At 38.2% G+C, this 15299-nt stretch overlaps 1 long non-coding RNA gene across 1 annotated transcript; it reads left to right on the plus strand.

Moving 5' to 3' along the window:
• Nucleotides 1-4910: 4910 nt before the first annotated feature.
• Nucleotides 4911-7875, plus strand: LOC131006590 (uncharacterized). The gene is made up of 3 exons (XR_009095617.1): nt 4911-5227; nt 7184-7247; nt 7787-7875. It is a non-coding gene; the product is annotated as an uncharacterized LOC131006590 (long non-coding RNA).
• Nucleotides 7876-15299: the final 7424 nt, after the last annotated feature.

Here is a 15299-nt window from a genome sequence, read left to right on the forward strand (position 1 = left end):
ACATCCACAAGAAAAACCGTAGTAGAATTGAGAATCTTCAGTTCTTGCTCTCGCTCCGTTCTCCGTCTCTCTCAGCTTTCAGGAAAAGTAAAATATGATAAAAGATGATAAAAATGTGATAAAAGGTGTAGAGAATAAGTTATTGGGGAGTATTTATATGCCCTAGATCTTGTAGCTCTCAAAAATACCCAAAATCACTAAAAAAAACAAATTTTGGACGGAAATACGGCGACTCGCGCGGCCACGTCGCGCGGCCGCATGGCTGGCCCGTGTGACGAAACAGAACTCCTGACAGCTTTGCGCAGCGATTTTGTTTTGGCTCGTTCTCTCTCGTCCAAACTCCGATTTATGATCCTTTTGCGCTCACGAACTCCTCTCGAGACGAACTACAACTTGTATTTCAGTCAATTCTTCCAAATTCTGCTTCATTATTTCTGAAAATTCGTTCAAACACAAGCAAGTAACAAGTTCTTGACCATAAACCAATATAAGCTCAAATAAATCATCAAACACACAAAATCCTCATAACTAAATATCAAAAATGACACACCAAGAGGTAAAAATGCATGTTTATCAACCCCCCGAACTTGAACTATTGTCCGTCCTCGGACAAGACAAAGATGAACCAAGAATGAATCAACAAGAGCGCAGAGAAACGTGGATAACATTGTGGCTTCAGATTTTTCAACAAAAATAATTACATGCATTTGTATCTCCTATTATCAAGATATCACACTCATGACAAACTCAAATTATGGTCTCAATGACTTGCAGTCCTCACCAAAAAGATAAAGAATATATGAACTCTCAACTCTCAAGTGTATCAATCAAAAAATGACGTGTATACGCTCAGTTCAAGCTAAACAAGTACTCATCCATAAGCTTGTCAATCGTCTCACCTCTCCACCACTTAATGTGTGCTCCTATAACCAAGATCAAAAAGGACTTTATTGATGGTTGTAATGTAGGCTCTTTGGTAGGATATGATATATTTGACTAAGTGACTAATACATACAACTCAACGTAGCACAATCACCAACCTTATAGTATTCTTACTCAACACAATCTTCCACCTCCCATAAAACCAAAATTTTCAATGCAAAATCCATCACAACTCATCAATTATTCCTCATGACATTATGACTTTCTAAAGCATCTTATGTACCCTTTTTGTTTTCCTTTTCTTTTCTTTTTTTTTCTTTTTTTTCATTTTTTTTCAAACAAGTCAGGGTACTAGGATTTTTCAATCAAGATAAAAAAAACATAACTCATGATCATTCATCTCCACAAACCAACTTTCCCATTTCAACAATTTCCAAGCTCCCACCCAAGGCTAAATCAAAGAATATGGATAATAAGGCTCAAAAGGGGTGAACTAGGATAATATAAAGATATAGGACAAATAAGGGATAAATAGGCTAGCAAAGATGGCCTTCTATCATCTCAAAGTTATTAAGCACACTATGTGACCTCGAGGGAGAAACCAAGACAAGTTCTAGTGAGAAACTTGCATGCTCGAACAATCACTCAAGAATAAGAAATAAGACTGTAAAATGGTGACAGTCAAGGCTCAAAACTCACAGCTTATTTCATTGATTGCAAACACATAGAGACCATGCTTATCATTCATCAATCATGCTCAATCACAACAATATCAACACAAACGCATGCAATTTCACAATTTTAAAGCAGAAATCATCACAAGCCAATCATCCAACTAATTCCTGCACAGCTCATATCATCATCAAGGTAACATCACAGAGAAACTAACAAAAGCAAGACTGACATCTCAACTCCAAAACAGAGACAAGAACAACCAAAAAGAAACAATCCACCCACAAAGACACATCCCCCCAAACTTATTCACCACCAAGGAGAATAAGTTTGAAAATGAATTGTGGGGCACGAAAACAAACAAACAAAATAAAAGAAGCAAACTCACCAAAATTGGGTTGCCTCCCAACAAGCGCTACTTTTACCTTGGTTAGCTCGACGATCCAGCAAGTGTAGGTGGTGGCCACTTTTCATCAAATTTGAGTACATCATCTGTTGTGAACCAATGATAAGGTGGTTTTCCAACCTTCAAAATTTCTTGAAAACTATGGCCATCCTGTGAACAATCAAAAGTACTACCACACTCCAAAAAGTGTTCATCAGAGGAATCAAAATTAAAATCATAAGATGGAGTTAGATAAAAGCTAAAGAGACAAGCCTTCAATGATTTCCCTTGGTCGATGCAAGTGTCAATTACATTTTGGACATCGCGCTCTTCAACACTTTTAAAATTTTCATCCTTCAGGCTCATCTCAACTTTCAGAACTTCTTGCTCTTCTTCCATCGCTTGAGGCTCTTCATATGATGTATCACTTTCGAGCTCAATGGTCATACACTGCTCTTTTGGACTCACCACGGTATTGCTTGAGAATTGGCCCGACTGATGTAGATTGCTAATAGCAGTGGTCACTTGAGTCATCTGAGTCTCAAATACCTTCATCCGAGTCCTTAAAGCAGCAGTGGTAGACTCAAGCTTCTCCATCCTCTCATCCGACTTGGAGATAAATTTCATCAGCAGCTCTTCCAAATTGGGCTTCTTGTCCTCATTGATGACTCCATTGGTGACAGAGAAGCCTGGTGGAGCTTGAAGCGCGTTATTCGGGCACCCTCCATGATACAACTGTTGCCAACTCTGAATGTTTCCCTGTTGTACTCTTTGAAATCCACCCTGCTGAAAATTCCTGAAATTCCAATTGCTGACAAAATTTGCCTCTTCCATCATCATCGGATTTTTCACAGCTGACTCCATCTTAGCAATACTCAAAGCATTTATCTTGGAAGACAATGCAGCGATTTGAGTGGCTAACAAAGTAACCTAATCAGAACTTGTGGTTGCAGCAACATTCTTCAAATATACCCTCTCGGCGGCCATTGATAGCATGTAGTGCCCATGCTATCAAAAATCTCCATAGCTGCTCATGCACTACCTGGAAAAACTCCAGAACCAAAAAATAAGAACCAAAAGAAAAATAGAGAAAATAAATAAAAATAACAAAAAAAAAAAAATCCAGATTAGTATCAAATAATCAACAGATAGTACTGATAAAAATCAGTCCCCGGCAACGGCGCCAAAAACCTGTTCGCTATTTTATGAACACGCCGCAAGTGTACGAGTGCAATTGTGTACAGTAGCAAGCAAGGTCGTATTCCACAGAGACTGAATTAATCAATTCCTATCCTAAATTATTTTACTCTATCTAGACAAACGAAATTGAGAATTTTGTTTTTAAACTAAATAAATAAATAAACACTGTAAAGAAAATAAATCAAGCTGTGAAACAGAGAAACAGATAAGACAAGATTTCCCAAGGCAAAGGTTTCAACAGATTCTCCTAACTAACATGTTCAATTCAATTAATAAGATGATTCCTAAGGCAATCTCTAAGCTAGTCCATACCCACTTCCGTGGCATACAAACCGTTGATTACATGCAAGGCTACCATCCCTGAATCGCACTTCTAACATGTAACTCCTAAAAGTTCCTAGGATTAACGCCCTCACAGTTATCAATTCCCTTTAGAATTAAAATAAATGTGTTCTATGTTTTTAGTTCAGGTAATAATTATCATCTCCCGATCTCAAATTAAAACCTATGATTATGCTAAATTGGTGGCCAATCAATAAAGCAAACAATTAAAACAAGAACATAGAAAGGAATAACAATCCAATTAATTGAATCAAACAGCCAGAAATTCAAACCATGTTTACTCCCTAAACCCTGGGAAAAGGGATTCTAGCCACACATAGACATATGAACTAGAATACAATTCTCAATAAAACAAATAAACATCCACAAGAAAAACCGTAGTAGAATTGAGAATCTTCAGTTCTTGCTCTCGCTCCGTTCTCAATAAAACAAATAAACATCCACGTCGCGCAGCCGCACGGCTGGCCCGCGTGACAAAACAGTACTCCTGACAGCTTTGCGCAGCAATTTTGTTTTGGCTCGTTCTCTGTCGTCCAAACTCTGATTGTAACACCCCGTACTTTTCCTCATGTTGTGAGATAGTGTCTTAACACTATTGAGAGTACTGAGATGTCGAAATACGAGACTACTTTTTTTTTTATGAGTAGATAAGACAGATTGTCTTTTAAATAGAGATACGAGTGAATAAACCGATGATGGAATTAGAGTGATGAGATTTGAAAAATGAGTTGAGATAGAGATGCTGATTGATTTGAGCTGAGATTTTATTTTATTTCCAACTACCGGGAATAGAGTTACCGGATACCGAGTTATCAGAGATTGACTGTCCTATTAAGAAAAATAGGAATACTGAGTTGGAAATAGAGTCGAGGAAGAAAGAGTGAGAAACCTTGATAAATAGAGTCGGTCAGAGAGACGTCTAGCTTATTTGAGTCTGCCGACTGTTTTGATGTGATGTTATGTGAATTTACGTGACTGAGTGATTATGTGATTTTGTGACGTGTGTCAATATGACCATATTATTATGATTTTTATTTGAAACCTTAGCACTTGGGAATTTTTATTAAGTTTCCAAAGAAAGTGCGGTTCTTTTTTACCGAGAAATCGAATGATGCCGGTTTATGGAAATTTTTCCAAGCATAATATTTTTAAATTATTTTTCCTATGATGAGGAATATTATAATTGAGTGAGTGCACTAATATTAGTGCTATAATTATTTTGGTCACATGAATAATTATACTATGGTACTTTATTAATGAGTAATATTTCCATAGTTATTGTGATTATTAATTGATCACCCTTCTCACACTTTATTTTAATTTCTCTACCATATGATAAATTCCCACATTTTGCCAAGTGTAGAGATTGAGAGAGTAGAGATTTAGAGAGTAGAGATTAAGAGAGTGTAGAGATTTAGAGAGAGAGAGATCAAGGCATTAATGCCAAATATTCTATAAGATTCACAAATCTTCCAAAGATTAGCCAAATCCAAGCATATCTTGCAAAATCCTCTCTCACTCCTCACTCCCTCATTTTCGATCACCACCATCTCCCCTTCATCTCTCTACTTTCCACCATTTTCCTCCATTGATGCACCTTCGAAGCTTCACCAAAATATGTCAAACACATAAATCACCAACAAAATCCCACCTTAAACACCTTCCATCTCCTTAGATTCAAGAAGATCCATGGAGATTCAATCTTGAAGTTAGTAAGAGAAAATTTGATTTTTGGTGTAAACTTGGGTAAGTGATCTCTATATTCATAGATTAGACTTGTATGATGTTATATGTGAGTATATTTGAAGGATTGAAGCAAGAAAATCACCCCTCCCTATTTTCCATAATTTTCGAAAAAAAGGGTCTTCACCCCCTTCAAAAAAATTTTCTTTTTCTTTTCTTGATTTGGGGTGAAAGATGAGAATTATGTGATGTGTATTGATGTTTGATATATGTTGTGAAATATGTGTCATGAGATGTGAAACTTTGATGGAAGTTAGTTTACCCAAAAAAAGGGAACTTTTGAGTCAATGAGTTAAATGATGGATTGATGAGGTAAATGAGTCTATGAGATGTATATGATGATGATTGATGGAGTAATTTGAGTATATGATGTCAATTGGAGTTTTTGATGTGAGTTAGTTTACTAAAATTAGGGATATGTGTATATATGCCCTTATTGGTGAATTGATGGTTTATATGTGAGTTAAATGGGTTAAGATTAATAGATATATGATGAGATTAAAGATCCATGTGAATTCATAAAATGTCAAAGAGTTTAGTTTGGTAAAAATTGGGATTTTCTTGTCTATGTGTTTAATAAATGATTTGGCTTAAGATATGTGTAATTGAGCATGATGTTGGTGTTTTAATATGTTTGATTAAGTCTATTGGAAGCTAAGTAAAATTTTGACTTGAGTTAGTTTATGAGAGTTTTTGAGTTTTCATATTTTGAGAAGTCAATAATTGATAAAATGAGGTCTAATTTGCTTTATGACCATTTTGTGAAGTTGTCATGTTTTTGTTGAGAGTTTATGTGAATATATGAGTTTTTATTAAAGTTTGGTTGGTATGATTATAGGGGATTTATGTGTATAAAATGAGTTATATGAAGTATGAGGTCATTTTGAATGATTGAGTGTTTTTAAGCATGAAATTGAGAAGAGGATTTACTTGATACGTTGTAGAAACGTTTTCCTTGAGATTTGAGTTAAGATGTAAAAGAGGAGAGTTAATTTGAGTATGATGAGTATTTTAAATGTTTTTGAATGTTTTTGAGTGTTATATGTGTTTAAAATGAGCTTTGATTAGTTTTCTTTGAAGGAATGTTGAATTGAGCATTTAAGAGTTTGAGATGAGTTTTTGGTGATTTTTCGTAGGCTACTGACCTACTGTGAACGACGGGTTGTCGATGTCTAATGGCTTTGAAAATTTTACAGCATGTCCCTACATGTGTCTTGAGCATACCGGTAAAAGTTCAAGTCATGTGGACTTGATTTACTATTTTTATAAAATGCAAAACCAAATCTGCACATTTCTACCGGGAATTTCAGAGAACAGGGGACAAAGTCATTCTTTTCAGTAGCTTCCTGTGTGATCTAGCTTTCCATATTTTTATGGTAACAACCTTACTGTATGGGATAGAAATCCACCAAATTTGAGCTCAGTTTGACAACGTTTACTATTTGTCAAAAATCAATGTTTCCGATTGCTCAAAACTGCCGAATATGGTAGACCGTGGTAAAAACGCCATATCTCCCAAACCACTTGGAGTTTCTGACTCTACTTTTTTTTAAATGAAACTAGACTCAAATACTTTTCTTTTGGTATGAGTCTGGAGTCCAGGAGATGTCGGAGTCAGAACGTGTTAAATTTTGAAGTTGAGTTAGTGGGAAAACAGAACATGATTTGTTGATGTTTGATTGTATTTTCTTATGTGCCTTATGTGTTTATGTTGCCTAAGTGTTTTAATGAGATTAGACGAGTCTTATATGAGAGATAAATCGAGACTTAGAACCATGATTTTCTTGAAACCTATCCTTGGACTTAAGGATTTGAAACGAGTGAAGAAGTTTAGGTAGAGTCGATCAAGAGATAGAATATAAGATAGAGCATGAGTTAAGGCATGAGTTTTTGTCGTTGAGTTCTAATCGAGATTCATTTTATGACATGAACCTTCGATGATGACGATGATCCCTGAAGACACGAGCAGAGCAGGGAAGTAAGTAACTCCGCTTTGACGGGAGTTTTTGAGTAAGGTCTTCAGGTGGGCAATATTTTGAGTATAAATATATTATCCGAGCTTTCTAAAATGATTTGATGATATAATGATGTTATGAGCTTATCAAATGATTTGAGATAAATGATGTTTGAGAACTGTTTGACTTGCCAATTTTTGATGTTGAGCTTGTATGTTACCCTCTACTGATGAGATGAGACGAATTCGGGTCCTGGGCAGTTGATAGCTATCCTGCCAGGGCTAGTGTACACTGAGGTGACTGTGAGCCGTTGAGCGAATCGGCCGGTCACGGTACTTGAGAGGGAGGCCTACTTCTCAGTACCTTTGATGATGATGAGTTGTAGATGCGGTACATACATGATGATTACTTTGTCTGCAGACACTTATTTATGATGTTGATTATGAAAACTGCATGCACAGATTCTTTTAATGCTAACTTATTTCTGTGTATTGCTGAGATGTGGCAAGCTTCAAACTTATAGCTCTAAGAGCGCCTTTCTTGTTTTTCGGCGTTTGCCCACTGAGTATTATATACTCACGCCCTGCATGTATTTCTAAATGTGCAGACTAAGCGAGGAGCGAGATTGGTCTGGTGCTGGCGGGGAAATGTTGGAGGATGTATTTACTTTATCGTACTTCCATTTTGACGATAAAGTCTTGATGATTGATATGCTTAAATTTTCTTTTGAAGTTAAGCAATGTACTCACGGTTATATGTCTTCATACATATAATCGGTTCGCCTTTTGCTGCGATACTCTGCATATTATGTTCCCTTACGAAAAATGAGCGATACCCGTTTTGTTTTTGTTCGTGAAATTCCTGATAATTAAAAAGTTATAACGACGTTGACGATTTTACCCTTGGGTTCATTTATAATGATTTCTTTAACACCTTTTGATGCGAGCTTCCGCTTGATGTTCGACCTATTCTTCTTATCTTTTATTCTTTTAAAAATAGTTGTATCGATACTCGTACCCCACTATCACTAGTGTCGGGTTTTCGGGCTGCGACAGGGTGGTATCAGAGCAGGTCATCTGCTCTGAGTCTATTGCTTGACTGAGTTGAACCTTTGTTTACTGGTATCTTTTTAAATTGAGTACTAGTCTAATTTGAATTCTTAGGCTAGTTTGAGAGAGTCAGTTTGAAACGAAACCCCAGCACCCCATCTCCTCCGGCTTAAACGAGGTAAGAAGTTGATGTTGTTTCTTGTCGCTTTCTTGATTGAAAGTTGAGTTTGTTTCACTAATGAGTCATGTATTGTTTTAATGGTGAAATTGTTTGAGATGATGAATTCTGATACGAGGCAGTTGATGTGGAATACGAGGAGAGATGTTGAGGCTAGTATAGCCGATTGTTTCTGTTGAGCCTCAGATACAGTATGTGCCCTTTGATCCTTATCCGAGGGTTGCCCCGTTGCCTGAGCCGGGCACTTTGGCTTTTCAGACATATATACACTCGATTTTATATTCACCGTCCCGAGACGCCCAGGAGGGAAGGTCTCGGCCAGTACACCTGGATAGTGATGAGAAGGACCCGGATGAGGAAACTCCAGAGATGACGGTTGGCCACGGAAGGACCCAGCCATTACAGCGTCATATTACTGCCGATGGAGTCGAGACATGGGTACCTGTTCCCGAGGTGCTAATTTTTGGTCCGATGATGGACACCGATGTCGAGGATGAGCCGAGCGATGATAGCGTCTACCGACTGATCGACGTGTACGAGAGTCAGGAGACAGAGCCGAGGGAGGATATGGAGATTGACGGTGCAACGAGCAGGATTTCAGGAGACGACGACTAGAGATCACGTGTATCTAGTAGACGCGTACATATGTATAGATGCATAGTCGATATATACGTATATGTATATATATAGGTAGAGAGGCATGGTATAGTATGTATGTATAGATAGTATATATCTATAGGTGCTTAGTACCTATGATGCTTGTATAACTAGAGCATCATTTTAGTGTTAGGACCTTTGTACATAGGATCCTACTTTTGTAAAAGACCTCGAGAGAGAGGCAATTTTCCTTATATATGTATATACAGAGATGTAGTTGATTAGTGAGTTTCACTATCTTTATCAGAGCTTTGAGAATGATGATAAATGAGAAATAGAGATTGATGAGAATTACGAACGATGATAGACGAGAAATAGACTGGATGAGAGTTTTGAGAACTTTGAGATCACAAATAAGATATAGAAGTGAAATGAGAAACGAGGATTTGTATTTCGTAACGACGAACGGTTAGTTTAGAAGTCGATAGTTATATATTTCTTTTTCCTTTATAATATACCTCCGAGAAGAAGAGGGAACAGAAGGAACATAAATCGAGAAGAAGATGAAGAAGTGGAACAGAGAAACCAACCGTTGAGATAATACGACGAGAGTTAGAGTTTTCATCGCGAATAAGAGATACGACCCTAATAGGACGAACGTATTATGGAGACCTCATGGGATGCATAGATACTATTGACCAATTGTACTTTGAAATAGAGGTACTTTTACCGGGACCGCGCGTATCATCGCTAGAGTAGTCATGAGAGTAGACTTATTGAGTCCCTATCCCGCTTGGTCGTATTTAAATTTTTCTGCATCCATTTGAACTCCAACAGGAGATGAACTATTCGCTATTGAGAAAATTTTTCCAGATCCACTGTGTTCGAGCCTGAACCGTTTGTGTTGGAAATCTTTACCCTTTGCTTTAACAGTGGACAATTTATTCATTCATTTTCCACTTAGTGGATTGCTTCTACTTCCAGTATTGATTTATTCCCATCATGTCATATCTCAGTTTTTATTCTAGATTCTGTTCTAGCTTTTGATCTTACCTTGATTGTAACTTCTTCATTATTCTTGAAATAGCACTGGCTATTATGGAATCATTCCATTACTTGAGCTCGTCTTGTTCAAGATCAGACATTTTTATTCATCACCTCCTATTTCCCTACCACATCCGACAAGAGTTAGGATCGTCTAGGTAATTAGGATGGTATAATAAGAAGAGTGTTTGGAAGAAACTCGAATTATGAGAGCAGTCGTAGAATATAATTATTACGGGACGAGCACGACTTTTCGATTATGGATTTTCTTATATTAGCCATGTTTTCCGAAAGCTAATCAATTCGGGGACGAGAAGAAGTGATGCTAAGCCAGAATAGGCGATAGCAGATTCAAGAAGATCGAGATGATGGGTTAGAGCAGATAATGTTTTCCACGATAGCAGACTTAGATGACGACTAGTATAGAAGTAGCATCGTCGTAATAATAGGGGATGTTTTATTTTCGTTATGCCCCGCAATTAGTAAGAGTTCTCGAAAGAGAAAATTTTCTTATATGTCTATATGACGATGACCAGAGAGTCTCTATGCTTGAGTAGAGTTTTGAGCTGAGGTTGCGATGATAGACATGAGATATGTCTTTGACGATGAGTTATGAGAATCGAGAAAATATTATGATGTTGAGTAAGAATTTTATGATTTGTGAGTTATGAGAATTAATTCTAAGGTTGATATATGTTCCCTTAGACTTTCACCGAGAAAGAGAAACCGAATGAAGAAAGAAATAGAGCTGTTAATATGAGATAAGGCAATAAAACCGTAGCTGAATACGAACGTCAGTTTCGCGACTTGGTCCGGTATGCCACATATCGAGAAGAGATGAACGAGAAGATGTCAGGATTGCTTCGATCATGATTGAGACAAGAGATTCGAGTCGATTTAACGAGTCAGAGTGCGATTATGTGTACTGAAGCATTAAATAGAGCATATGATATAGAACTGGCAATGCAGCCAGAGAACGCGATTTGAGCTTCAGCACCCCAAACGAATTAGAGCACTCAGACGTGCAATCCATCCTTTTCTGGATGCAGGCAAGAAGAAAAGAGAAAATGGGACGACCGAAGTCAAAATCCCAAAAAAGCCGTGGCAGAGTCAGAATGAGCCACCGCAGTTTCAGAACAGAGACAAACAGCCTTATAATTGGCCCAGCTGCCCCAGCAGCAGTTTTTCAAGGACCGCGAGGGTTATCGCCTTGTCGAAGAGCAATAAATTACATCTGAGAGAATGCAAGATGAGATAGAATAGCTGTTACACCTGCGGAAGGGTCGGGCACTACTCGAACCAGTGTCCGAATCGTCAGCAAAGTGGAAGCGGAGAACGACCGAGTCAGTTTCGGCCGCAACTCAAAGCAATGGAGGGAACTCTACCGCTACCTCTACCACAGCGACAACAGCCAGTCTACCGACCACATCAGTCAGAAAGGCAACTACCAGCCCCGCAGGCGAATCAACCGCATCATCAGAGGCTGTTCGTGTGTAAGTAGAAAGCACCAGACAAGAATAGAGGAAATTTGTCAGAGATAGGCAAGTTGAAAGATGTACCCATAGTATTTTGTTCGACACCGAGCGTAGAGCCTGCTCCACAACCTCTAAAGAATAGCCACACCCATAGGCAAAATTTCTACGGTTTCATCCGTATGCCCTAACTTAGAATTCGAGTTAAAATCGACTAAGCTCGAGGTTAGAAACCTGAGATTGATGCCTATGTGGCACTTGGATATAATTTTGGAATGGACTGGTTAGAGGGAAAACCATGCGAAGATACAATGCAAGGAGAGACGGATATCTTTTTAGCCACCTGGCTAAGAACCTACTTCCTTCATTGGTATTGAGAGAAAATGGAAGAAGACGCCGATCATCTCGGCACTGCAAACAAGAAATCTCTTGCGAAGAAAAGATACAACCGCGTATGTTGTATATTAGAACCAGAGAGATGAATTTGAGGCAAACGTTGACGACGTACCAGATGTGCGAGAGTATAAAGACGTTTTTCCTGAGACTTTACCGGGATTACCCCAAATCGACCGCTTGAGTTTACAATCGAGTTAGAGCCTAGCGCAGCACCGACGTCGAAAGCGCCGTACAGAATGGCCCCCACAGAGTTGCAAGAGTTAAAGCGGCAACTCCAAGAACTTCTAGATATGAGTTTCTTTCGACCCAGTGTTTTCCCGTGGGGAGCACCAGTTCTTTTCGTTAAAAAGAAGGATGGAAGCTTAAGGCTGTGTATCGATTATCGAGAGTTGAACAAAGTGACGTTAAAGAATAAGCATCCGTTACCTCGAATCGACGATCTGTTCGATCAACTACAAGGAGCAAGCACCTTTTTACAGATTGACTTGAGGACGGGATACCATCAGCTGAAGATACGATCGGAAAATATTTCCGAAGACGGCATCGCGTATGCAATATGGCATTACTATAACTCAATGATATTTGGAAGATATGCCTTTCGGTTTGACGAATACCCCCGGCAATATTCATGGACCTCATGAATCACGTTTTTCACGAATACTTAGATAAGTTCATGTTAGTCTTCATAGACGATATCCTGATTTACTCGAAGAGTAAACGAGAACACGAAGAGCATTTGAGGATCGTGATGGAAAGATTACGAGTGGAAAAGCTGTATGCGAAGTTTAGCAAATGCGAGTTTTGGCTTAAAGAAATCAATTTTCTCGCCCATATTGTTTCTGCGAGAGGAATTAAAGTGGACCCAGCGAAAGTCCAAGCGATACATGAGTGGAGATCGCCAACCACACTGCACGAGAGTCGTAGTTTTCTGGGATTAGCAGGATACTATCGACGTTTTATTGAGGGCTTTTCAAAAATCGCTAAGCCATTGACGCACCTGCTGAAGAAAGAAGTCAAGTTCGTTTGAACGAACAAATGCGAGCGAAGTTTTCAGAGTTAAAGAAGAGACTTACTATTACCCCAGCTTAGCTGTTCCGAAAGCGGATAGAGAGTATGCAGTTATACTGATGCGAGAGGAAAACGTTATAGCGTATGCTTCGCGACAACAGAGACCACACGAGATGAGTTATCTAACGCATGATTTAGAATTAGCAGCCGTAGTGCTTGCTTTGAAGATCTGGAGACACCGTCTCTACATAGCACTGTGTGAGATATACACCGATCATAAAAGTCTCAAATAATTCTTGAGCAAAAAGATCTGAACATGCGATAAAGAAGATGATGAAAGTTAGTGCAGGATTACGATCGAGGAGCAAATTATCACCCTGGAAAAAGCTAACGTTGTAACCGACGCATTGAGCAGAAAGAATCAGGGAGAGTTGGGATTTCTCCTTACACGAGAAGTGAACCCAATCAAGGAATTCGAGAAGATGAATTAGGAGGTAGAGATACCACCACCAACGACAGAAATAATAATTTCTGCACTGATCATTACACCTGACTTACGATCGAGAATAGTCACAGCTCAGAGAGAGAATGAGAAGATGGAAAGATTTCGAATGAAGATTCGAATCGAGAAAATAGAGAATTATCAAGAGGCGGCAGATAATGCCATTTTAGTTTTAAGAGAGCGACTGTGTGTGCCTGATAAAGAAGAGCTGAAAAACGAAATTTCGAGCAAAGCTCATGATACCTTTTACACCGCACAGGCGGAAAGTATGAATACGTGCCAAGACTGAAATGACGCTTTGATAGGAGAATAAGAAGCGAGAGATGGCATCATTCGTAGAAGGATGTTTAACGCGTTAACACGTGAAGGTGCCACTTTGGCAACCTTATACAATTATACCTATTAGAGACTTTCACAATAGAAGTGGAACCACATAGCCATGAATTATGGCATCGATTAGCAAAATCGAGAGAAGAAAATCAAACAGTTGAGTAATCACTGATAGATTCTTTCAACGTTAGAAATGATGTTTGTGTGAGTTTTTCCCTATCCCGGGGAGCATGTCATTTTCGAGTTAACGAAGAACTCAAACCGAGATATATATAGGACCTTATGATATGTATTAGAGTAAATAGGCCATGTAGCCTATAAACTAGCGTTGTCTCTGAGCTTCGCGAACGTCCATGACGTTTTCCATGTTTCTCAATTGAGAAAGTTCGTGTTTGATCCAAAACACGTCATCTATCAAGAAGAAGTGTCCCTGGAACCAGTTTTGAGCTACGAAGAGATAAACCTGATGCTATGCAGGACTGGAAGATCCAATAATTGAGGGACGAATCGATTCCTTTGATAAAAATCCAATGGAGATATCACGGTCAAGAAGAATCAACATGGGAAGTTGAAGAGAAGATGAAAGAGAAGTACCCAGAGCTTTTTCCCGAAGGTGAATAACTCAAATTTCGGGACGAAATTTTTTTTAAGGGGGGTAGGATGTAACACCCCGTACTTTTCCTCATGTTGTGAGATAGTGTCTTAACACTATTGAGAGTACTGAGATGTCGAAATACGAGACTACTTTTTTTTTATGAGTAGATAAGATAGATTGTCTTTTAAATAGAGATACGAGTGAATAAACCGATGATGGAATTAGAGTGATGAGATTTGAAAAATGAGTTGAGATAGAGATGCTGATTGATTTGAGCTGAGATTTTATTTTATTTCCAACTACCGGGAATAGAGTTACCGGATACCGAGTTATCAGAGATTGACTGTCCTATTAAGAAAAATAGGAATACTGAGTTGGAAATAGAGTCGAGGAAGAAAGAGTGAGAAACCTTGATAAATAGAGTCGGTCAGAGAGACGTCTAGCTTATTTGAGTCTGCCGACTGTTTTGATGTGATGTTATGTGAATTTACGTGACTGAGTGATTATGTGATTTTGTGACGTGTGTCAATATGACCATATTATTATGATTTTTATTTGAAACCTTAGCACTTGGGAATTTTTATTAAGTTTCCAAAGAAAGTGCGGTTCTTTTTTACCGAGAAATCGAATGATGCCGGTTTATGGAAATTTTTCCAAGCATAATATTTTTAAATTATTTTTCCTATGATGAGGAATATTATAATTGAGTGAGTGCACTAATATTAGTGCTATAATTATTTTGGTCACATGAATAATTATACTATGGTACTTTATTAATGAGTAATATTTCCATAGTTATTGTGATTATTAATTGATCACCCTTCTCACACTTTATTTTAATTTCTCTACCATATGATAAATTCCCACATTTTGCCAAGTGTAGAGATTGAGAGAGTAGAGATTTAGAGAGTAGAGATTAAGAGAGTGTAGAGATTTAGAGAGAGAGAGA

The sequence above is a fragment of the Salvia miltiorrhiza genome, chromosome 1 (genome assembly GCF_028751815.1).
Source record: "Salvia miltiorrhiza cultivar Shanhuang (shh) chromosome 1, IMPLAD_Smil_shh, whole genome shotgun sequence".
Classification (NCBI taxonomy): Eukaryota; Viridiplantae; Streptophyta; class Magnoliopsida; order Lamiales; family Lamiaceae; genus Salvia; species Salvia miltiorrhiza.